Genomic DNA, 24,349 nt, shown 5'->3' on the forward strand with positions numbered 1-24,349 from the left:
TTCCAAAAAGGTAGCTCAGGATCAGTCACAGGAAGCACCTCACATTGATCTATACCAAAGTCCCTCCCAAGAGGCTTCAGAACCAATAACCTAGTAGCAGAAGTCAGACCTTGAACCAATACACCAAGTAGCAGAATTCAGACCTTATTAAAGTTCGACCCAATTAGCTCCACATACAAAGGGAGATCTCAGCAGGCACCAGATACTGCTGGCACTAATTTAGCTTCATGGGGTCAGTACCCGCACAGTAGCTTGTATACTATGATTGGGGTTGATTCTTAGAGTCAGCCAGTCCAAGGGTCAGCCCCGCCCATGGATGGGCCAAGAGCAATCAAGACTCAACTATGACAAAAGGGTTCACATATCCCAAGCAAGGAACATTTCTGAAGAACATAGCTCAGGTGATCAGGGAGACTGTGCCACTGAGCTTCACAAGACACCTACTATGTTGGGCTACCATACCAAGACTAGGAAGCATAAGAGATCCACCTAATACACAGAAACAAATACAGAAAGGCAGCTAAAATGGGGAGATAAAGAAATACACCCAAAATGAAAGGACTAAGTGAAATGGAGGCAAGCAATCTACCAGGTACTAAGTTAAAAAACAATGGTTATAAGAATACTCAAAGAACACAGGGGAAGAATAGATAAACACAGTGATAACTTAAACAAAAAGACAGTAAACATAACAAAGGACACAGAAACCATTAATATGAATTATTCAGAAATGAAAATTACAATACCTGAAATGAATAGTACACTACAAGGAATCAACAGCAGACTACATGAAGAAAAAGATCAAATCAGCAATTTGGAAGACAAGGTAGCAGAAAATACCCAATCACAGCAGAAAAATGGAAAAAAAAACCTAAAAAAAAAATTAGGATCATTTAAGAGACTTCTGTGACAACATCAAGCATAATAGCATCCACATCATAGAAGTCCCAGAAGGAGAATGAAGACAGAAAAGGATTGAAAACATATTTGAAAAAAATAATAACTGAAAACTACCCTAACCTGGTAAAGGAAATAGATATACAAGTCCAGGAATCACAGAGTCCCAGACAGGATGGACCCAAAGAGGTCCACACCATGACAGATCATAATTAAAATGCCAAAGATTGAAGACAAAGAGAGAATCTTAAAAGAGCAAGAGAAATACAGCTAGTTACCTACAAGAGCGGTCCCATAAGACTGTCAGCAGATTTCTCAACAAAAACATTTCAAGCCAGAAGAAACTGGCATGAAGTAGTCAAACTGATGAAAAGCAAGACCTACAACCAAGACTCCTCTACCTAGTAGGGCTATCATTTAAAATTGAAGGAGAAGTAAAGAGCTTCTTAGAAAAGGAAGAGCTAAAAGAGTTCATTACCACCAAACTTCTCTAAGAAGAAAGAAGAGGGAAAAAAAAGGGACCTAATTATAAAGAATAAAATAGCAATAAATACCTTCCAATACTTTAAACACAAGTGGATTAAATACTATAATCAAAAGACACAGGGTAGCTGAATGGATAAGAAAACAAGGCCCATATACATGCTGTCTACAAGACACTCCTCTCAGAATGAAAGGTACATGCAGACTGAAAACAAAGCTATGGAAAAAATATTTCATAAAAATAAAAAGCAAAAAACCCCAGCTGGGGTAGCAACACTTATATCAAACAAAACAGACTTTAAAATAAAGGCTAGAGTAAGAGACAGAGAAGGATATTACATAGTGATAAAGGGACCAATTCAACAAGATGATATAAACCTTGTAAACATTTATGCACCCAACATAGGAGCACCTAACTACATAAAGCAAATATTAATGAACATAAAGAGAAAGACCGACAGTAATACAGTCATAGTAGTGTATTTTAACACTCCATTGACATCAATGAATAGATCTTCCAGACAGAAATTCAACAAGAAAACAGGAGCCTTAAATGACACGCTAGATCATAAGAATTTAATTGATATTTCCAGAGCATTTCATCCCAAAGCAGCAGATATATGTTCCTATCAAGTGCACATGGAAATTTTCTAGGATAGACCACATGTTAGGATGTAAAACAAATCTTAATAAATTTAATAAGATTGAAATCATATCAAGCACCTTCTTTGATTACAATGGTAGAAAATTAGAAATGGATTACATGAAAGCACTGCAAAACACACAAATACATGGAAGCTAAATAAATATTAAAAGATGAGTGGGTTAACAATGAGTTCAGGAAGAAATCAAGATACCTTGAAACAAATAAAAATGAAAACACAACAACACAAAATCTATGGGACACAGTGAAAGCAGTCCTAAGAGAAAAATTCATAATATTATAGGTCTACCTCCAGAAACAAGAAAAATCTCAAATAAACAATCTAATATTACACCTAAAGCAACAACAACAACAAAAGAACAATAAACAAAGCCCAAAGTGAGCAGAAAGAAGGAAATAATAAAGATCAGAGCAGAAATAAATAAAATAGAGTCTAAAAGAACAGTACGAAAGATCAATAAAACCAAGAGCTGGTTCTTTGAAAAGATAAACAAGACTGATAAACCGTTAACTACTCCTCAAGAAAAATGAGCTTTCAGCTTTCGGCTGCGAGGAGATTAAGGTGCAATTTCCGTCGGTCATCCCGAATCTGGTTTCGTACCATGCCAGCCACCTCCACCATGCCGCTGAAGTTCGACCCCAACAAGCTCAGAGTTGTATACCTGAGATGCACCTGCAGGGAAGTTGGTGCCACATCTGCCTTGGCCCCCAAAATTGGCTCCCTGGGCCTATCTACAAAAAAGGTTGGTGATGACATTGCCAAAGCAACCAGTGATTGGAAGGGTCTGAGGATTACAGTGAAACTGACCATTCAGAACAGATAGGCCAGATTGATGTAGTGCCTTAGGCCCCTGCCCTGATCATTAAAGCCTTCAAAGAACCACTATGAGACAGAAACAAACAAACAAACAAAAAAACAAAACATTAAGCACAGTGGAAATATCACTTTGGATGGGATTGTCAGCATTGCCCAACATATGCAGCACCGATCTTTAACTAGTGAACTCTCTGGAACCATTAAAGAAATCCAGGGACTGCTCAATTTGTGGGCTGCAATGTTGATGGCCGCCACCCTCATGACATCATAGGTGACATCAACAGCGGTGCAGTGGAATGCCCAGCTAGTTAAGAACTACAAAGGAAAATATTTCAAAGATCATTTGGCAACAACAACAAAAAAAGGAAAAACAAAAGAGGACTCCAAAACATGAAATCAGAAATGAACTAGAAGTGACAATTGATACCACAGATATACAAAGGCATATAAGAAAATATTATAACTATTTGCCAACAAATTGGACAATCTGGAAGAAATGGATAAATTACAAAACTGAATCAAGAAGAAACAGAAAACCCGAGGAGACCAATTACAACTGAGATCAAGCAGTAAATAAAAAACTCTCAACAAACAGAAGTCCTGGACTGGATGGCTTTATAAGTGAATTTTACCAAACATGCAAAGAGAATATCTATCTTTCTAAAACTATTCCAAAAATTCAAAAGGAGGAAAGACTTAAGCTCATTTTATGTGGTTAGCATTATCCTAATTCCAAAACCAGATAAAGACACTACAATGAAAGAAAATTAAAGGCCAATATCAATGAACATAGAAGCAGAAATCTTCAACAATATATTAGCAAATCAAATTCAGCATTACATTAAAAAGTCATACTGGGACTTCTGGCCAAGATGGAGGCATAGGTAGTCACACTCTGCCTCCTTCCACAACTATAAGAAGGATTACACCTACATCAAAACAAAAAACAACAAAAACTACCAGAAAATCAAACTGCATGGAAGCTCAACAAAGATATAAAGAAGTAATACTCACCCAGACAGGTAGGAGGAGCAGAATCTGGAACCTGAGGTGGAGAGGATGCTGTGTGGTAGCAGTGGGGGCAAGGCAGTGGCTGTGGCCCAATGGCAGAACAAGGAGTCACACATTATAAAAGCTAGGACAGACACCTGGGGAGTGATCCTAGTCTCAGGCCAGATCACGCAGCACACGATTCAAGAGCTAAGAAAATAAAACCTCATTGCTCTGACTGTGAAAAACAGTGGGGGTTGGGGCAGTGGAAGAAACTACCGGTCTCTCAGGAAAGTTCATTTAAGAGCTCCTGTAGTCCTAGAACGTATGCAAACCCACCCACTCTGGGAACCACTACCAGGGCAACAACTAGAGGGGCACCAGTCGTGTATGGAAAGTGGGTGAAGTTACTGGAAAAGAGGTGAGTGCCAAGCAAGTGGCATTGTTCCCTCTCAGGCCCCTCCCTCACACACAGCACCACGGTGGTGAAACGAGTAGCCCAGCACTGATGAATACCTAAGGCTCCACCCCTAACAACATAATAGGTGCAACAGCTCTACCAAATACACAGAAGCAGAGAGGAGGCTGTCAAGTTGAGGAGACAGAGAAGTATGGCCAAAAAAGGGAGTGGATCAAGGCTCCAGAGGGAAAACTAAGCGAGGAGGAGAAAGCCAACCTAACAGGTGCAGAGTTCAAAACACTTGTGATAACGATGCTCACAGAAATGACTGAGTATAGCAAATGCATAAGGAAAGAAGTGAAGGCTATACTAAGTGAAATGAAGAAAAAGCCACATGAAACCAATGATGAAGAGAAGGAAGCCAGGGTTCAATTCAACAATTTGGAACATAAGGAAGAAGTAAACAGTCAACCAGTACAAAATGAAGAAACAAGAAATGAAAAAAATGGAGAGGCTTAGGAATCTCTGGGACAACTTTAAATGTGCCAACATCCAAATCATAGGGCTGCCAGAAGGAGAAGAGGAAGAGCAAGACATTGAAAACTTATTTGAAAAAATAATGAAGAAAAACTTCCCAAATTTGGCAAAGGAAATAAACATACAAGTCCAGGAAGTACAGAGAGTCCCAAACAAGCTAGACCCAAGGAGGACCACACCACCACACATCATGATTAAAATGCCAAAGTTTAGCGGGAAGGGAGGGAAGGGGGGTAAGTAGGGGAATGGTTTAGTAAAGGAACTAGTATAAATAACCCATGGACATGGACAACGGGGTGGGGATTGACTGTGGGAGAAGGGGTGGGCGGGGTGGGTGGTAGCAATGAGGGAAGAAGTGGGACAATTGTAAGAGTAAAACAATAAAAATAAAATAAAATAAATAAAAAGTTTAAAGATAAAGAGAGAATCTTAAAAGCAGAAAGAGAAAAGCAGAGAGTGACCTAGAAAGGAGTTCCCATATGACTGTCAGCTGATTTCTCAAAAGAAACTTTGCAGGCAAGAAGTATTCAAAGTGATGAAAAGCAAGGACCGACTATTAAGATTACTTTATCCAGCAAAGCTAACATTTAGAGTGAAAGGGCAGATAAAGTAGCTTCCCAGACAAGGTAAAGCCAAAGGAGTTCACCATCACCAAACCATTATTATATGAAATGTTAAAGGGACACATTTAAAAAAAGAAGATCAAAACTACAAATAGTAAAATGACAAACTCAGAACTATCAACAAATGAATTTAATAAAATAAAAACAAACTAAGCAAACACCTAGAAAAGGAACAGAAGCATAGATATGGAGATCATATGGAGGGTTAATAGTGGGGAGGGAGAAGAGGGGAGAATGAGGGAAAAGGTGCAGGGATCAAGAAGCATAACAGGTAGGTATAAAATAGACAGGAGGACATTAAGAATAGTTAAATAAATGGAGAAGCCAAAGAGCTTACCTGCATGACCCATGGACATGAACTAAGGTAAGGGGGGATTGCTGGAGGTAAGGGGATACTGGGCAGAGGGGTCAAAGGGGAAAAAATTGGGACAACTGTAAAAGCATAATCAATAAAATATACTTAAAAAATCATACCCCATGATAAAGTGAGATTTATTTTGGGGTGCAAGGTTAGTACAATATATGCAAATCAATTAATGGTGATACACCACATAAACAAAATGAAGGATAAAAATCATATGATCATATCAATAGATGCAGAAAAAGCATTTGTCAAAATCTAGGACCTATTTTATGATAAACTCTCAGCAAAATGGGATAGAGGGACATATCTAAACACAATAATATGACATGTATATAACACACATGACATATAACATATATGACAAACCCACAGCTAACATCATACTCAACAGGGAAAAACTAAAATCATTTTTCTTAATATCAGGAACAAGACAGAGATAGCCACTTTCATTACTCTTATTCAATATAGTACTGGAAGTCCTAGCCACAGCAATCAGACAAGAAAAAAAAAAGTCATCCAAATTGGAAAGGAAAAAGTAAAATTGTCCTTATTTGAAGATGACATGAAACTGTATACAGAGAACCCTAATGATTCCACCAAAAAGCTACTAGAAAAGATAAATGAATGAGGTAATGTAGCAGGACACAAAATAAATATTCAGATATAGGTTGCCTTTTTAAATACCAATAATAAACTATCAGAAAGGGAAACTAAGAAAACAATTCCCTTTACAACTGCATCAAAAAAATACCTAAAAATACATTTAACCAAGGAAGTAAAAGACCTATACTTGGAATTACTAGATACTGAATAAATTAAAGAAGATACAGATAAATGGAAGCATATACTGTGCTAATTGATAAAGAATATCATTAAAATTTCCATACTATCCAAAGAAGTCTATAGATTGAATGCAATTCCTATCAAAATACCAATAGTGTATTTCACAGAACTAGGACAAATAATCCCAAAATTTATATATAACCACAGAAGACCTTGAATAGCCACATCAACCTTGAGAAAGACGAACAAAGTTGGAGGAATTATGCTACCTGATATCAAACTATACTACAAGGCTGTAGTAATCAAAACATAATGGTACTGGCATAAGAACAGACATATATATCAACAGAACAGAATAGAAAGCCCAGAAATAAACCCACGTCTATATGGTCAATTAATATCTGACAAAGGAGGCAAGAACATACAATGGGGTAAAGACAGTCTCTTCAATAAATGGTGCTGGGAATATTGGACAGATATGTGAAAAGAAAGGAAGGAAGGAAGGAAGGAAGGAAGAAAGGAAGAAAAAAAGAAAGAGAAAGAAAGAAAGAAACTAGACCATCTTTTAACATCATATACAAGAATAAATTCAAAATGGATTAAGGTTTTAAATATAAGACTTGAAACTGTAAAACTTCTAAAAGGAAACACAGGCAGTAAACTCTGACATGTTTTTTTTTTCATTAAAAAATTTTTTATTGTTGTTCAATTAGTTGTCCCATTCTTTTTCCCTGTTGCTCTCCCTTACCCTGCTCCCCAGCCCCACTCCCATATTCAATCCCCACCCTACTGTCCATGTCCATGGATCCCTTACTTGTTCCTTGACTAGCTACTTCTTCCCCTTCTTTACCCCATTATCCCCCTGCCCCCTCTCCTCTGATTGCTGTCAGTTTGTTCCTTATTTCCAAGTCTCTGGTTCTGTTTTGCTCATTTGTTTGTTTGTTCATTAGGTTCCACTTATAGGTGAGATCATATAGTATTTATCTTTCGTCTCCTGGCTTGTTTCACTTAGCATAATACCCTCCATTTCCATCCATGCTGTCGCGAAGGGTAGGCGTTCCTTCTTTCTTTCTGCTGCATAGTATTCCATTATGTAAATATATCATAGTTTTTTGATCCACTCATTTACTGATGGGCACTTACTTAGGCTGCTTCCAGCACTTGGCTATTGTAAATAGTGCTGCTGTGAACACTGGGATGCACAGGCTCTTTTGAATTGGAGTTTCAAAATTATTTGGGTATAATGCCAGCAGTGGAATCACAGGGTCGAAAGGCATTTCCATTTTTTGCTTTTTGAGGAATCTCTGACCTTTTTTTAAAAATTGTTTTTCTGTTACAATTGTCCCACTTTTTCCCTCATTGCTACCCCCCACCCAGCCCACCCCTTATCCCACAGTCCATCCCGACCCGGTTGTCCATGTTCATGGGTTATTTATATTAGTTCCTTTGCTAAACCCTTCCCCTACTTAGCCCCTTCCCTGCCTCCCTCCTCCCCCCTGATAACTGTTGTTCTGTTTCTTGTTCAATTTTGTTCAGTTATTTGTGTTGTTCATTAGTTTCCTGCATTGGGTGATAGCATATGGTAGTTTTCTATCATTGCCTGGCTTATTTTGATAAGCATAATTCTCTCTAGGTCCATCCATGTTGTCACAAGTGGCAGGAGTTCCTTCTTTCTTTCTGCTCCATTGTGTAAATGTACCACAGTTTTTTAATCCACTCATCTACAGATGGGCACTTGGGTTATTTCCAGCACTTGGCTACTGTAAACAGCACTGCTATGAACATAGGGATGCATAAGTTCTTTTGAATTAGGGTTTCAGGATTCTTCGGGTATAATCCTAGCAGTGGAATCGCTGGTTCAAAAGGCAGTTCCAGTTTTAGTTTTTTGAGGAAATTCCATACTGTTTTCCATAGTGGCTGTAACAGTCTGCATTCCCACCAACAGTGAACTAGGGTTCCCGTTTCTCCATATCCTCCCCAACACTTGTTGTTTGTTGATTTGTTGATGATGGCCATTATGACTGGTGTAAAGTGGTATCTCACTGTGGTTTTTATTTGCATCTCTCTGATGGCTAGTGATGTTGAGTATTCTTTCATATGCCTCTGGACCCTCTGTATATCCTCCTTGGAGACGTGTTTGTTCAGGTCCTTTGCCCATTTTTTAATTGGGCTGTCTGTCTTCTTGCTGTTGAAATGTGTAAGTTCTTTATATATTTTGGAGATCAATCCCTTGTCTGAGGTATCATTGTCAAATATGTTTTCCCATATGGTTGGTTCCCTTTTCATATTGCTGATGTTTTCTTTTGCTGAGCAGAAACTCTTTAGTTTGATGTAGTTCCATTTGCTTACTCTTTCCTTTATTTCCCTTGCCTTAGGAGATATATTAGCAAAAATATTGCTACGTGGGATATCTGAAATTTTCCTACCTATGTTTTCCTCTAGGATTTTTATGTTGCAATGTCTTACATTTAAGTCTTTGATCCATCTTGAGTTTATTCTGGTGTGTGGTGTAAGTTGGTGGTCGAGTTTCATTTTTTTGCACGTCCCTGTCCAGTTCTCCTAGCACCATTTGTTGAAGAGGCTCTTCTCATTCCATTTTATGTTGCTTCCCCCTTTGTCAAATAATAGTTGACCATAGATGCCTGGGTTTATTTCTGGGCTCTCTATTCTGTTCCATTGATCTATATGTCTGTTCTTATGGCCAGTACCAGGCTGTTTTGATTACAGTGGCCTTGTAGTATAGTTTGATATCAGGTATTGTGAGTCCTCCTATTGCATTCTTCTGTCTCAAGATTGCTGTGGCTATTTGGGCTCTTTTTTGGTTCTGTATAAATTTTTGAAGTACTTGTTCTAGGTCTGTGAAATATGTTGCTGGTATTTTAATAGGGATTGCATTGAATCTATAAATTGCTTTGGGTAGTATGGACATTTTAATGATGTTGATTCTTCCAATCCATGAACATGGTATTTGCTTCCATTTATTTGTATCTTCCTTAATTTTTTTCTTCAGGGTTATGTAGTTTTCTGAGTATAGGTCTTTTACCTCTTGGTTAAATTTATTCCTAGGTACTTTATTTTTCTTGTTGCTATAGTAAATGGGATTTTTTTTTTCTAGTTTCTATCTCTGATATTTTATTGTTGGTGTATAGAAATGCCTTTGATTTCTGGATATTGACTTTGTACCCTGCTATTTTGCCAAATTCATTTATTAGGTCAAGTAGTTTTTTGGTGGAGTCTATAGGGTTCTGACATTTCTTTTTGTAAAATTTTTTCTCCTTGGGCAAGGGAGACAAAAGAAATAATAAACAAATGGGACTACATCAAACTAAAAAGCTTTTGCACAGCAAAGGAAACCATCAACAAAATGAAAAGACAACCTACTGAGTGGGAGAAGGTATTCATCAATGATATGTATGAAAGGGGTTAAAAACCAAAATTTATAAAGAAGTCATATAACTCAACAGTAAAAAAGCAATCAATCCAATTAAAAATGGGAGAGGGCCTGAGTAGACAATTCTTCAAAGACGACATACAGATGTCCAACAGACACATGAAAAGATGCTTAATGTTACTAATTATCAGAGGAATGAAAATTAAAACCACCTCACACCTGTCAGAATGGGTATCATCAATAAATCCAAAAACAAGTGTTGGCAAGGATTCAGAGCAAAGGGAACTCTCATGCACTGCTGGTGGGAATGCAGACAAATGCAGCCACTATGGAAAAAGTATGGAGGTTCTTCAAAGAACAACAACAACAACAACAAAATGGAGCTGCCTTATGACCCAGCGATTCCACTTCTGGTAATATATGTGAAGAAACCCAAAAGACTAATTTGAAAGATTATATGCACCTGTATGTTCGTTGCAGTGTTATCTGCAATAGCCAAGGTATGAAAGCAACCCAAGTTCCCATCAATAAATGAGTGGATAAAGAATATGTGGTAATATATACAATGAAATATTAGTTGGCCATAAAAAGAATGAAATCTTACATTTGCATCTATGGATTTAGAGGGTATTATCCTAAGTGAAATAAGCCAGTCAGAGAAAGACAAATACCATGTGATTTAACTTATATGTAGAATCTAAAGAACAAAATGAACAAACAAAACTGAAACAGAATCACAGACACAGAGAACAGATGGATAGTTTCCAGAGGGCAGGGGTGTTGGGGGATGGGTGAAAAGGTGAAGAGATTAGTAGTACAAATTGGTAGCTGGAAAATAGTCACAGAGATGCAAAGTACAGCATAGGGAATATAGTCAATAATATTGTAATTACTATGTATGGTGCCAAGTGGCTACTGGAAATACTGGGGAGGAGATCACTTTGTAAAGTATATGATTATCTGACCACTATCCTGTACACCTGAAAATAATACAAAATAATATTGAATGTAAACTGTAATTAAAACAAACAAAGAAAAAAAAAAAAAACTGAAGCACTAATCATTCGGAAGTTCAGGAAACCAGAGTTTTATTGGATAATTATTGACCAGTTCCTATTGTAAAATGGGATAAAAATATTTGCTTTTATCTCCATTCACTGATGAGGAGATAAGCTTCCTCCTTTTAAATACGTTCTGTTATAGAAAGTAATGCTACATCTGTTTGCACAGTATCTATGACTGCTATACCAATCATTACTAACAATCAAAACAATATTGTTATTAGCATATGCCCAGGAAATGGAAGGCATTGCTAATGTTCTGTGCCATTTTTCTCTTAATTGCCCATTTAAAATTTAAGCCTTGTTTTAGCGTCCTTAGTCTCAGAAACTCACAGTCACTGTCTCTATTTGTACACAGAATGGCTGAGGACATATGTTGCTTTTAGTATACCCAATTCACAATGTCAGAGACCCATGCTCTAGAACAATGCTTTACAAACTTTAGTGTTTTCTTTAATCACCTGGGGATCTTGTCAAAATGCAGATTCTAATTCTGTAGGGCAGTGTATTAATCATGTCTTTTTATTTTTCTGTATTTCTGATGCTCTGACATCTTAGGGCCTTGCTGACTTGGGCTAGTGGATTCCAAGAAAGAGTAAAGGACTCTACCTGCAGGTGTACCTTTCATATGCAAATCAACCGATCTAAAGCCTAGACCCAGACCCTGAACCACCTCCTACCGAGTGCTTCAATTCCAGAACCTGCCCAATCACCCCAGGGTCCGGTACTAGACAACTAGAGATATCCTTATATCCCAAACTAGCCAATCTTAAGGCTGCTTACTCTGCTGACAGCCCTTCTGTGGAAACCACTATAAATGCTCTTGCCCATGGTTTCAGTCTCCTTCTGCCTCCTGACTGACCCATGTGGCCCTGTGTGACATGATGCACCCTTGTCTTGGAAAATGCAACAAACTATCTGTTTAATGGGAATCATCTCCTGATCTGTTGGCCTTACCAGACCTGAATAATAAAACCTACATCTTCAAACAGCCAGGGGTGGGGCCTGGGGCTGCTGACGCTGCTGATCGGAGAACCACACTTTGTGCAGTAAGGCTCTAACTTGCGATGCTCCCATCACGGGACAGGTTGCCTCCGCTCGGCTCTGAGGGGAATGACAGTCCTATGTACCTGTATGACCTGCACTGGAGCCCAGAGTGCTTCTACAGGAATAAAGTGGAGAAATGGCCGAGTTTGCTGAGGGTAACTGCAAGTGCTTCTGCCTTACTTTCTTTGTGATGTGGGTCTGCAGAGCCTTCCCAGATAAAAATTAAATAATAAGCTGCAATGAAAAACAAGCAAGGTCTGAGGCCCTTAATCTAAGGTAGGCACAGTGGCGGTAAGGGTGACCCTCGGCCTAAGGGCAAAAGGTTAGGACTCTGGCAGGCCAGCTGGCATAGGTATTCAGAGCGTGCTCTTCACCTGGGCCATGTCTGACATGGGCAGTGGATGCCAGGCATGCATCCTCAGGAACCCCAGTCAGGGGCCCTCAGAGGACCTCTAGGGTAAGCCTGGGGAATCCAAGAAACTTACTGGTCCCCACAGTAACAAGCTATCCAGGTACCGACCCACCAGCCCTCCTCCCTGGAGGTGTACGACAGTTCTGTAGAGAAACCCTCCCCAGGGCCTAGACGGGATCTCAGACCTTCTGACTCTTAAGGCCAGAGCACTTTCCTCCACCCCAGGACATGGTGGCTCCATGTGTTACTAATAAAAGCAAATCCTGATTAAGAACTATCAATCGTTAAGTACTTCACGTGGTTTATCTTATCTAATCCTCAAAGCTCTAAGAAGTATGTGCAACTTAAATCCTTATTTTCAAGATGAGTAAGCAAGCCCAGGGAGGTTAAGCAGCTTGGCTAAGCCACCCACTAATTGGCAGGGTCAGAATTTACATCTGAATTCTGCAGCACACAGCCTTTGCCTGCAGATTGCTGCCTGCATACCTAGGGCAGTGCAATTGCAGGTGCAGGCCTCACACACCCCAAACCTGCTGAATAAGAATCTGCGCTGCTAGAACCCATATAAAAGACTCATGGACATGGACAACGGGGAGGGATATGATTGCGGGAGAGGGGGTGGGTTGGGTGGGGGAGAGAAATTAGGGGAAAAGGGGACAACTGTAATTGAAAAACCAAAAGAAAAAAAAAAGAAAAAAAAAAAGAAAAAGAATCTGCGCTGCACAAGCTCTCCAGGCCAATCTGCCGCACAATGGAGCTTGGAAGTCCTGTGTCAGAAGTAAACCTGACGGAAACTAATTTCCCAGGCCAGACTAATAGTAATAGCACAAGTTAAACTTCAGGTTTAGATGTCACTGCTTAACTTTGTGCTCTGGGAGATGGCTTGGTATATATACCAGAAAGAACAGCCATAGGTTCAAAACCCAGGTTCAGCAGCAGTTACCAGCTAGGAAACTTTGGGCAAAGAGCTTCCCTTCTCTGAGCCTCCCTTTTCCTCATCTGGAGAATGGGAATGTAGTATCTTTCTCTGAGAGTTCATCATGTGAGGTAACTATCTAAAGTGTTCTGCCCCATGTCTAACACCCAGGAAATGCTCTGTAAAGGGCAGCCCCAGTACCTCTTCAGAGCGTTCCAATTTCTAAAATTCATGTCCCTTTGTGTCATGTTTTACAACAGTAGGAATGCTGAGTTCCTTTGGTGTCCAAACCAAGGCAGATTCTAATTCAGCAGGTCTGGGGTGGGTGTGGCAGCTTGCTGTTCAGTGGTCCTGATGCCGATACTGCACATTGGAGGCCTGAGCTGTACCTGGAACAGAGCTGCCCTAGGTGTGCAGGCAGCAATTGGCATGCAAAGGCTCTGCTGCAGAATTCAGATTTAAATTCTGACCCTGCCAATTAAAGCTTTCAAAAAAGAATAAAGCTATAATTTTGGATAACTGGAGTGGTGAGCTAGCTAAACAATGCTTAATGGCATAACCATTAACACCCATATAGGGCATGTGCCCCCAATACTGACCTACGTTGTAACTACAAGGAGTGGGAGAAAGTGCTAACTTATGAATGGTAGAAATTCACATATAAATTCACATTGTTCCCATCTCTATTATAGCACTACACCTGGTAAAATAGTTTCCAGTGGCATGTCTTTTAAAAGGTACTCCATCCCATACCACAGGGGAGAAGCAGGGTAACTGATGGTGAAAGATCAGTTTCTAACACAGCAAACACTGCAGTGATGAGCCCAGGCCTGGCTCGGTCCTGCCATCTCCAGTCCTGTACACACTTGGAAGAAGCAGTTCTTCACACCTGTCGCTGAGGCATCTCACTCCGATACCAGCAGGCTTAAGGCATAGGCAAAAAAAAGGAACCCTTCCTCCAAAAAAGAGGGAGAGAAAGGATGTGGGAGATGAAGAACGCAGTCTCAGGGAGCATTTATGTCAAACCTAAGCTCCCATCATGTCTGCTTTCTAATCAGGAGGAGGAGGTCCAAATAGAACTTAAACAATTTATTATTTTTTTAATTTTTAATTTTTAATTTTTATTTTAGAGTGAAGGGAAAGGAGGGAGAAAGAGAGGGAGAGAGACATCAATGTGAGAAAGAAACATGGGTTGGCTGCCTTCCATAAGCACGCTGACTGGGGACTGAACCTGAAACCCAAACATGTGCCCTGACTGGGAATCGAACAAGTAACCATTGGGTTTGCAGGACAACACCCAACCAACTGAGCCACACAGGCTGAGGCTAAAGAATTAAAAAAAAAAAAAGTAATACAAGCTCCATTATATAATTAAAACCCCACTGAGACCTGTCAGTAGTTACTCTTCATATCTGTAAGGAAAAATTTCAATGAAAGGGTGTGGGTGGTAAAATAAAAATGTGAGCAGATCTCATCTTATCACTATTCCCTTCAGGATTTGGAGATCTCCACAAAGATATTAGACTTTTTGTAGGGGGGCTAGTTGTGTTACTCTTCTTTTTAGATTCTGGCCCAGGGTAAAAACAAAATAAAACAAACCAAAACCAAAATGAGTTCTCATGTACCTTTACTCTGACCCTGTTATTAAGTTATTTGTTCTTCAGAATTAAAAAATCCAATTATATAAACAATAGTGTGTAAGAAAGAATTTAGAAAATTCAGATATGAATAAGAAAGAAAATAAAAATTACCCAGTCACATCTTTCATTTAAAAATATACATGCAAACCTACATATATTTCAAAATGTGATTTTACTGAGCACACTATTAAATGCGGCTTTCCCCACTTTTTCCCATTATGAACTATTTTTTAAAAGATTATTTTTAGAAGTGTACTTAGTATTCTAATAACACTATCTGGCATTCATACTGGCTGCAATTTTTTGCTCTTATAGATAATTCTGTAATGAGCTTCAAGTAAGTTCTTGCTTTTTCATGTAAATTCCTAGGAGCAGAATTTTTGGTTCCAGGCCCTTGATATGTGTAGTTAAATGTCTGGCAGGAAGGGAGCCTCCCATTTACATATCCAATAGTATGGCAGTCTGCCTTCCTTCTTCCTTACTAACATTGGTATTATTAATTATTAATGTCTAAATATTTGTCATTTTGATAAGTGAAAAATACTGTTTTAAGTTTTGTTGTTGATTACCAGTGAGGGTGAACATTTTTCATGTTCATTGGGTACTTGAATTTCTTCTCTCTGAATTGCCTATTCATACCCACTCTTTAATTAGCATACTTTCCTTTTGTCATTAATCTGCAATAATTTTTTAGTGGTAAGAATATTAAAATTTGAAAGTCAAAAGTTGAAATTATCATTGTTTAGTAGTAAGACAACTGTGAAATGGTTAATATCAAACATTAAAAACTTTTCTGTGTGGAGGGGTGGGGGGAGGACATGGGAGGAGGTAAATTTTCTTTTTTTAAGTATATTTTATTATGTTGTTACAATAGTTCTAATTTTTTCCCCTTTGCTCCCCTCTGCCCAGTACCCCCTTTCCCTCCAGCAATCCCACCTCCCTTAGTTCATGTCCATGTCCATGGGTCGTGCATATAAGTTCTTTGGCTTCAGCCTTTCCTGTATTATTCTTAACATTCCGCTATCTATTTTGTACCAACCGATTACGCTTCTTAGTCTCTGCACCATTTCCCCATTTCTCCCCCTCCCCCCTCCTAGCTGATAATCCTCCAAATGATCCCCATACCTATGATTCTGTTCCTATTCTGCTTTGCTTAGTTGGATTTTGTTTTTAATTTTTAGATTCAGTTGTTGATAGTTCTGACTTTGTTATCATTTTAGTGTTTATAGTTTTGATCTTTTTCTTAAGTAAGTCCCTTTGACATTTCATATAATAATGGCTTGGTGATGATGAGCTCCTTTAGCTTCACCTTGTCTGGGAAGCACGTCAGCTGCCCTTCCATTCCAAATGATAGCTTTGCTGGATAGAGTAATCTTGGTTGTACGTTGCTTTTCATCACATTGAATACTACTTGCCAGTCCCTTCCTGCCTGCAAAGTGTCCTCTGAGAAATTAGCTGGTAGTCCTATAGGCAGCCTCCTCTAGGCAACTCTCCACCTCTCTCTTGCTGCCCCCCAGGACTCTGTCTTTATCTTTCACCTTTGGCATCTCAGTCATGATGCATCCTGGTGTGGTCCCTCTGGGTCCAGCTCGCCCGGGACCCTCCGTGCTTCCCAGACCTGTATGTCCATCTCCTTCATAAAATTTGGGAAGTTTTCCTCATTTTTTTCAATTTTTGCTTCCTCATTCTGCACTGGTTGACTGCATTTTTCTTCCTTCTGCTACAAATCATTGATTTGAACCCCAGTTTCCTTCCCTTCACCATTGGTTTTGTGTGGATTTATTTTTGTTTCACTTAGCATAGCCTTCACTTCTCTTATGTGTTTGCCGTACTCAAGCATATCTGCCAAGCCTGTGAGCACCTTTATCACCAGTGTTTTGAATTCTTCATCTGTTAAGTTGTCTATCTCATCATCTGTTAGGTTGGCTATCTTCTCGTTGCTTAGTTCTCCCACTGGAACCTTGATTCATTTTCCCTTTTGGGCCATACTTCTCTGTCTCCTCATTCTGACAGGCTCCTGTGTTTGTTTGCCTCCATGTCCCAGGTAGAGCTGTCGCTCCTGTTACATTGTAAGGGGCAGAGCCTTAGCAATTCGTCAGTACAGGGCAACGTGTTTCAGGGCGTTGTGGCATTGTATGTGGGGGAGGGGTCTGAGAGGGAACAATGCTGCCTGCCCTGCACTCGCCCCTTTTCCAGGCACCTCTCCCACTTCCGCACCGGACTGGTGCCCCTATAGCTGTTGCCCTGGCCATCGTTCCCAGAGTGGGTTGGTCTGCAGAGGTTCTAGGACCATGGGGGCCCTTTAAACTAGCAGACTCTGCTGAGATGGGCAGTTTCTGCCCCCATCCCAACCCCCACTGGTCTGCACAGTCAGAAGCAATGAGCCTTGATTTCCCCTGGTGCTGGGACCATGGGCTGCGAGGCCCAGTGAGGAGCTGGGAACGCTCTTCAGGTGTCCCTCCTGACTTTTTAAAATGTGTGACTGCGCTTTCTGCTGGCCTGCTGCTGCCGTGGCTGCTGTCGCCACCACACCACGTCCTTGCCACCCCGGCTCCGCCCCTCCTACCTGTCTGGATGAGTATTTCTTCTTTATATCTTTGTTTGCTGGACTTCCATGCAGTTTGATTTTCTGGAACTTCTGGTTGTTTCTAATTTTGAGGTAGTTGTATTCCTTCTTAGTTGCGGAAGGAGACGCAGTGTGTCTGTCTATACCTCCATCTTGGCCGGAAGTCTGAATTTTTTTTTTTTTGATCCTAACTTGAGGATATGTCATTGATTTCAGAGAGAAGAAGGGAGAGACCCAGAAGGGGAAGGAGAGGGAGAGAGAAACATCCTTGTGAGAGAGAAACATCGACTGGTTGTCTCCTGAACGTGCCCCAACAGGGGATTGAACCTGCACCTAGGTACGTTCCCTGACTGGACTGAACCCACAATGCTCTTGTGTATGGGATAGCACTCCAACCAACTGAATTACCTGGCCAGAGAAACTGATGTTTAAATCAGATAAAAAAGTCTTTGTCACCAAACCTGACCCTGGAATTCTCATTTTAAAATGGCTCCCCTTTTAGTCCTGGCCAGGTGCTCAGTTGGTTACAGAGTTAGCTGGTATGCCACGCAAGGTTGAGGGTTTCATCCCCAGTCAGGGCACTTACAAGTATCAACCAATGAATGCATAAATAAGTAGAAAAACAAATCGATGTTTTTTTCCCTCTCTCTCTCCAAAATCAACTTTTAAGAAGGTTCTCCTTTTAAAGCAAAAGCAATAATAATAAAACTCCAGACATAAAATAATAAAGGATGGCCTCTTGGGTTGAGTCTTGTGCCTATGCTAGGTAGTACCTTCCTGGTTAATCTGCTGCAGGACACCTGAGTAGGAAAGAGCATCCACATAGGCACCTACCCAAGTGGGTCCAGCCCTAGCTGCCACAGGAAGGGCATGGCATTTTGCAGAGGTTCTTATTTGGATTAGAGCCAACAAGTCAGTGATCCACATTCTGAGTTTCTATGTGCCAGCTGGAGTGAGCTGAGTGATCAGAAGATCCCATAAAAATGGGATCCAGCTCCACCCTCAGGGTGGACAGGACTGAAGAAGACGTAAGGAAGCTACGATAGTGCTTGCTTCACCGTTTCAAAGAGACAGGGCCATGTCCACCTTTTGATGTGTATGCTTGAGGGCTCCCCAAAGAGGCCAGGCAGACTGTTAACTGTAATCTCTCAGGCAAGGAAGCACCTCCATACACACTCAATGCAGCAGGAAAGAACATGGCCAGCAAGGTTGGAAAAGTGGAGGATGAAGACTGGTGGAAGCCATACAGCCATCTTGCACTTGGGCGGGCCAACCCAGGTCACTAATTACAGGGCAGGTATTCAGGTCAGATGCTTGCCATTCACATGGACCCCATGTCTGCCAAGGCATGTGTCCAGGCCACGATTGTTTAAAAATAGAACAGGAAGTCTGCAACAAAACAAAAGCTGGTGAGAAGGCTGCAGCCCAGGAGTGCAGGTTGGGAGGGAGGGCATCTGACATGAGAAGAGAAGCACCTGCTCCAGGACACAGAAAGACATCACAAACAGGTGACGGATGGAAGCCGGTGTCAAGTTGCCTGCTGCGTTTCCATATTACACCCAGATTCCAGGATGAGCAGGATGGACACAGTGGTTACGAGGCCCATGGCCAATACCCACTAAAAGATATTTTTCTTTTCTTTTGTAATCAGTAGTAGATAAGTGAAGGGAAGCTAAGGAAAGAGAAAAAGGAGTGGATGAGTAAGGAGGATGTTTGGTATATGGCCAGCTCGGCATTCATTCCCCGAGTCTTCTCTTCCAATCACAGACTTTGATATTCCTCTGGGGAACACCTTTCTTCCACACAGTCCATGAGGCTCCCATGGGGTGGATCATGCCCCACCTTTCTAAGGGCTTGGAAGGCCCTCTCTAGGGGACTTCAGTAGTTGAAAAAGTCATTATCCCAGACATTTGTGTAAGGCCTTATAGGTTAAAGAGCTTCCATGTACCAAAAGCCTGGGGCTTTGGGGCTTTCTGGTTTCCTAAACTCATTCATAACCCTGTCTCTTGGTTCACCACATTAGCATTCCAAAGACCCTCAAGGCACTAACTGTACTCCAGAGAGGTACCCTGGGGCCTCCTCTTAAATTGGAGCAGGAGCTAGTGCATTAGTCATGGACCTAGGTCTTTTCAGAAAGTACTCTCTAGCAATGGTTAAATTACGTTCTGTCAAATACAATACCTATTTAAATTAAGGGTGTACCATGGTGGAGACCAAAGAGTTCAGATTTGGCAGCTCCATAGCAGAGGACAGACTAAAACCCACCAATACAGAAACAGCAGTGGCCCAGGGAGTGAACACTCTTTTCCAAGTAAGTTCTGCTTTTCAGCAAGCCACAGGACAGAAAGAGCCACTCTACAAGGCCTGGCCAAGCCTGCATTTACAGATTGTGCTGCCAGAGAGCTGAGCAAGGGAGCCTCTCTTCAGCCATACTCCAAACTTTGGATTCTTCCAAAACCCAGGGTGACTGTATGGTCCCTTAAATGCCTTCTCACCCTCTAACTACATAGATATATTAAATTGTATCTTAAACCATAAGAAGTTTGGTGGGTGGGCTGGAATCTGGAATCTGCTTCTTGCTTCTTTAGTATGAATACTGCTTACAAAGCCTGTAATCTTGATCTTGGTACAGCCCTTAGACCACAGTTACTTCTCCGGGCAGTTATCCTCAGTGCAGGTGTTTAATTCATTAATATCTGCAGAGTGTAGACTTGAATGTGCAGAGCTAACTCCAGCTATTTTGTGATTTAGTAATCCAGGTACCTTCTCTTACCTCAAAGGAGCTGGTATCTTTTGGGCATCCACTAGCAATCCCAGGGCACTCTCCACCTGTCTGGCAGAGCCAAGGCAAACCTTGGTAAGCTCCAAAGAGGTTCCCAAGGGTGGCCCTGCCTCCTTCCACTTGGGCCAAGCCACTTGTTACACCTCCTCTGTCTTTTCACCTCCTTTGGTCTTTTCATTCTCTCAGACCTCGGACTACAGGAACATTTTCTCGGCTCTACACACAAGGCTTCTCTGCCGCAGCTCCAAAGCCACAGAAATTCTATCGAGCAGACCCTTCACCCACCCAATGGTCCCAGGAGTAACGACCATAGAAACCCAATGCCAGACACGGTCACCAGGGTGCTGAATGGCAGGGTCAGGACAGCAGCTTCAGACAGTCGAAGCTCCCCCATTCCATCTATATCTCTGGCCATTGGACAGTCATCTGGCTTGGGGAGAGGATACACAGAGAGAGTCACAGGGTGACTGTCAGGACATAGAAGTCACCTCACATCTCTGACTTTGTATACGCTCATCCACCGCAGCCTCCAGCTTCCCATGGGGGAAGCAGAAGGGGAGGAATTGAAGGCCCAACACCAAGAGATGTATGTGATGGGCAGGGGACAACAAGGTGCTGCACTGAGCTGCTGGCACAGTTGGCCTTGAAGCAGCTCTTCCTTAGTAAATGTACTCCGAAGCCACCAAACGGGTCTGCTGCAGGACAGCTGGAGGGCAGCTAACCTTTCCCTTTGCATCCTGTGCTCTCTCATATAACACATGTATCATAGCCACTCCTGGAGGCTTTGCTATGTAGGGAAGAGGTCTTGTCCCAGAGCTGCGGGTGGGGGACAACAGGGACAGGACATGTACTGGCTCTCACTTGGTGTCATTCTTTTGTGACCTCACTTTGCAAAAACTGTGAACACCCTACACTAGACGGGAGGATCATCCCAGAGGAAAATTTGAAAGTATTCCGGGGGGTGGCGTGGCAGCCTCAGCCACTGTTCTGCCCAGCTGGACAGAATCCACAGAGTTCTGTCTTCCCTCTGTTGGCTCCTCATCTTGGGACAATGTGGCTTTGGCCTTCCTAGGAATGCCCCTCTTAGATTCCAATCTAACTAGTGCATTTTTGGGGAGGGAATCTCTCAGGCAAAACTTGTATTGGAGAAAGTTATTACATTAATGAGAACAGGGTAGCCTCAGTGAAAGACTCACAGTGGGGTCTTTCTCCTAAATGCCTACCTCTAAGCTTGTGTTCTCTTGGAAGGGACCAGTGTCTCCTCTTTGTAAGAGGTGTGTGTGTGTGTGCATCTGCCTGCACATGCACTCGTGTTTCAAGATGGGTCTATATTAAGAAGATACAGTACTACCAATTTTTAGGCATTGTGGCTCCAGGTCTTTCTTGATATTCTGGCTCACTGGCTGTGTGAAGTGGGTTACATATCATTTCATGCTGAGGTCTCTGTGGAGGAGGGGGCTAAGATGGCTCAAGATTAGACACACCTGGGTTTGAATCCTAATTCTGCCACTTGCTAGCTGTTTTTTTCTGAGGAAGTTCCTTAACTCTCTGTGCCTCAGTTTCTTCATCTACAGATTGGGAATAATGAGAGTCCCTATTGCAAAGCATTGCTGCACTAACTAAATAAGTTAATATATACAAAGCTCTTAGAAAATTTCCTAGCACATAGTATGCATACAATAAATATTTAGTAATATTTGTATTATTATTCAACAAACACCAGATGGTAATATTATAAATAAAATGGGTGGGATTTGGACTGAATCATACCTCAGGTCTTTTGCAGCTCTAATATCCCACTGTTTTATGATACCATGGAAAACTCCATGAATCCTGAATTGATCCTTTGAAGAACAACACTAGCCAGAGGGAGAGAGGCCACAGAGAACATAGGTCTAGGCTGCCCACCCCACTACCGGACCCTGTATGTGCATTTTTTGGCAAAACCTGCATGTTTGAGGTTGGCACAAACTGTGATAGCCCATGGCACTGGAGCCACCTCCCTGTGAATGATGTTGAGTAAGGAGGTTAAAACCCTTTTTGTTTTGCCTGGTTGTGAATTCCAGCTCCACTTCTGAGCTGCAGTTCCATTATGCTGGGCTGTTTAGCTGGCCACCAGGGTCAGAGCTAACAGGCTTCAAATGTCCATGTGGCTGCTGAGACACTCGGTGGGCACTTGACTTTGCTGCAGAGCAAGGAGATTCAGAAGGGATGCTCACGGAAAAGGCTAGATTTTGGAAATGAAAGGCACTGCTAGATGTGGGACTGAATCTTTTCTTTGATGGAAACAGGATATTTGGTTTAAAGCTTCCTTTTAAAAAAACCCAAAAGACAGTGTATTAGTTTCGAGGACTACTGTAACAAAGTACCACAAACCAGGTGGCAGAGAACAACAGAAATTGATTCTTTCACAGTGTAGGAGGCCAGAAGTCTGAAATCTCATTGTTGGCAGGACTGGCTCTTTCCGCAGGCTTTGAGGGAGAATGTATTCCAGATCTCCACCAGCTCTCGGTGTCACTGGCAAGCCTTGCACTTCCTCGGCTTGTGGCTGCATCATTCCAGTTTCTGCGTCCAAGTGCATGTGGCCCTCTTCCCTGTGTATATCTGTGTCCACATCTTCCCTGCCTCTTTATAAAGACACCAGTCATTGGATTTAGGGCCACCCTAATTAAATACAACCTCAGCTTAACTTGGTTGTATCTGCAGACCCTGTTTCCAAATAAGATCACATTCACAGGGAGATGGTGGGTGGGATTTGAGCATATTTTTTTAGGGGGCACAGTTCAACCCACTACACAGGACAAACAAGGCCCGGAATAGAACTGAGAGAAAAAAAGAGAGTTAACTGTCTGACCACTGGTAAAACAAAGAGAAATCGCTTCTGCTCTGAGAAAAGATATAAAACAATAGAAAGTGGAAGCTAGCAGACCTCTTCCATCTCTGTGCTCCCCACTTTTGAGTCAGTTGTGGCAAATTGACTACTGGGAGAATAAAACCCCCCAAATTAGTGTTCCAATGAAAGTTACTCCATAAAGCTTAAAAAAACAAAACAAAACAAAAACTCCCCTACTTCCTCCTCAGATGGTTCCATCTATGACTTCCCAGATTTGAGAGGTTGTGTAAGAGCCCTCTCCGTAAGGAATCTGCTCTTTGAATGTGAAGCACATACCTGGTTCTCCTTAATCAGAATAGGGACATTGTGAGCAACTTTAATTTAAGTTTTTCACTTCTGATTAAATAGCAGCACAGCAAGTTATTAGCTTTCACACATCCATCCAAACACCTAATCATCTAGGAAATAATTCCAGGAACACAAAGAAGGCTGTGAGAGTGAAGTTGGAAATGGTGTACATCTGGCATATTTGCAAGGATTGACTCTACCATTCACATTATTTTAGGATGGTTAACACATCCCCTACCCCTGAGGTAGCACAGAAATGCCTCACGTGCCCCTTTGTATGGCCAAAGCAAGATGGAGCCGAGTCTGAGGTGATGGTGTTGGAGCCGGGTGTGAGCAAACCCTGGACAGCAGCATGTCACCCTTCCCCCTGTCTCCTCTGTGCTGGGCTTCCTGCCTGGCGTCCAACATACACTCAATCAAATGGGAGATGAAGGTTCAGAAACACAGTGGCCCCTCTGCAGATGCATTCTGGGCATTTCCAGCCAGTCTGAGTAACTGGATGGCAAGGGGACATTCCAGTGCCCGGCGCTTGGAGGATGATCAACCATGATCGCTGAATGGATGAACTCACTGGGAGCATGTGAGAGGCCATGAAGAATCTCAGCTTGCATCTCCCACTTTGGTTCTTTTGTGCTGTGGCATGTCAGGCCCTTGACAAGCAAATAAGGAGTTCCTGTAGGTTCATAAAACTGCTGCAGCATCGACTTAGAATCAGTGGCTTAGAGTGAGAGCCACTAGACCAACTAAACCATATTGCCCTTCTTCTAATAATTTAATTATTAACATCTTAAAAGT

General features: G+C 41.6%; 1 protein-coding gene and 1 pseudogene across 4 annotated transcripts in view; one reads left to right on the forward strand and one right to left on the reverse strand.

Annotated features, from left to right (window-relative positions):
* The window catches only part of ATXN7L1 (ataxin 7 like 1), a 251,901-nt gene that overhangs the window by 89,425 nt on the left and 138,127 nt on the right, over window positions 1-24,349 (reverse strand). The window lies entirely within an intron of this gene.
* On the forward strand, window positions 2,665-3,173 carry LOC150001749 (large ribosomal subunit protein uL11 pseudogene; annotated as a pseudogene).

Source organism: Furipterus horrens, unplaced genomic scaffold (assembly GCF_987537825.1).
Source record: "Furipterus horrens unplaced genomic scaffold, mFurHor1.1.pri manual_scaffold_9, whole genome shotgun sequence".
Lineage (NCBI taxonomy): Eukaryota > Metazoa > Chordata > Mammalia > Chiroptera > Furipteridae > Furipterus > Furipterus horrens.